Genomic DNA, 2,292 nt, shown 5'->3' on the forward strand with positions numbered 1-2,292 from the left:
AAACATACACGGGTGCATGTCCTTCCAACTGGGCAAATGACATAGTTTTTAGCAAAAATAACTACTTGAGACTTTTCTTAAAAAAAATCCTTCTTTTAAGCTTCTTTTAAAGCTTGAACTGAATAATCTTATCATATCTCTGCACCATTAACAACATGCTCATGTTTTGATCAAAATAAAGTATTTATGCAAAATTCATTAGAAATTTCATTAAATCACTTAATTTTGACATAAAACACATTTTGACATAAACAGTTGCAGTATATAATTAAATCTGAATGACACTCAATATTATCAGGACAAGCAAACATTTAACAACATTCATGTGTAAGCCTATCCTAACAACATCAGATGTTCAGATAAAACACATAATCAAGCATTAAAGCAGTGATGTCAAACAAGCTTACTCTCACAAGTAAATCATAACACAGACACTTATTCTAACATCACAAATGCACATCAACTGATAATCATACAAACCTATCAATCAGATCAAACATGTCAAATTTTGCATACATGCACAGTTAAAACACATAATTGTTAACATATTCGGTAGCATATTCAAATATCATACTTAAGTAACATAATCAAGCATATTCTCTAAACATTCAATATGTGTAATCTCTAACAAAATAATCAGTTATCACAGAGAGACACACAACCAGGCACACATCCTTAATCAGATTTCATCAGAGTTGATCATTCCCAGGGCTTTCAGAAGAAAGTTGAACCTGGTTCTTTCGAGTGGTTTGGTGAAAAGGTCAGCCAAATTGTCACTTGTATCAACTCTTTGCATTTTAATCAAACCTTTTTCACTGCAGTCTCTGATGAAATGATGTCTGATTTCAATTTGCTTAGTTTTGGAATGTTGAACTGGATTCTTAACAGTAAAATATGCAGCAGTATTGTCAATAAGAATAGGGGTATTCAAGAAATTCAAACCATAGTCCAGCATCTGATTTTGAATCCACAGAACTTGTGCACAGCAGGCAGATGCAGCAACATATTCAGCTTCTACAGTAGAGATTGAGATTGTAGTCTGCTTTTTGCATTGCCATGACACTAGCCTTTCACCCAAAAATTGACATCCTCCTGAGGTTGACTTTCTGCTCATGTTACAGCCATCATAATCACTGTCTGTATATGAAATCAGATCAAAAGATTGGTTCTTTGGATACCAAATCCCTAGGTCTGGTCTTCCCTTCAAATATCTGAATATTCTTTTAATAGCATTCATGTGGGAGACTTTTGGACTTGATTGGAATCTTGCATACACACATACAGCAAACATGATATCTGGTCTTGTTGCAGTTAGATACATCAGAGATCCAATTTTGGCTCTATATTCATGTTCATCTATAGGCTCCCCCTTTTCATCTGCAATCATCTTTTCTTTGTTGTCCATTGGAGTTGAAGCAGTCTTGTACTCTTGACAGTTGAACTTGTTCAAGATGTCCTACACATATTTTTTTTGATGAAAGAAAATCCCCTCAGCCTTCTGTTGAACTTGCAGTCCTAGAAAGAAGTTCATTTCTCCTATAGAACTCATGTTGTATTTGGACTTCATTACCCCTTCAAACTCCATACACAATTGTTCATTTGTAGAACCAAAGATGATGTCATCCACATACACTTGTAACAGAAGCAAGTCTGATCCCTTTCTTTTGTAGAAGAGTGTCTTGTTAATGGTTCCTCTTTTGAAACCATTTTCAAGAAGATGATTTGACAGCTCATCATACCATGCTCTAGGAGCCTGATGCAATCCATAAAGGGCTTTGTTTAACTTATACACCCTGTTTGGATACATTGGATCCTCAAAACCTAGAGGTTAAGCTACATACACTTCTTCATCAATCTTTCCATTTAGAAATGCAGATTTAACATCAAGCTGGAACAATCTAATGTTCTTTGAGACAGCATATGCAAGAAAAATCCTGATAGCTTCAAGTCTTGCAACAGGTGCAAAGACTTCCTCAAAGTCTATTCCTTCTTCTTGAAGACATCCCAGTGCTACAAGTCTAGCTTTATTCTTAATCACCAAACCCCTTTCATCCCTTTTGTTTCTAAAAACCCATTTGGTTCCAATTGCATATCTGTTAAATGGCTTATCAACAAGATCCCACACATGCAGGTCTCTAAATTGTGCCAATTCCTCTTGCATTGCTTCCACCCAACTATTGTCTTTTAATGCTTGTGCTATGTTCTTTGGTTCTATTTGGGACAGAAAACAAGAGAAAAGACAGATGTTTGCAATTTCCGAATGACTTCTTGTAACTCTTTCATGCAAATCAC

The sequence above is a fragment of the Bidens hawaiensis genome, unplaced genomic scaffold (assembly GCF_021521415.1).
Source record: "Bidens hawaiensis isolate Kalapana, Puna unplaced genomic scaffold, B.hawaiensis_p1.1 tig00007410_1, whole genome shotgun sequence".
NCBI lineage: Eukaryota > Viridiplantae > Streptophyta > Magnoliopsida > Asterales > Asteraceae > Bidens > Bidens hawaiensis.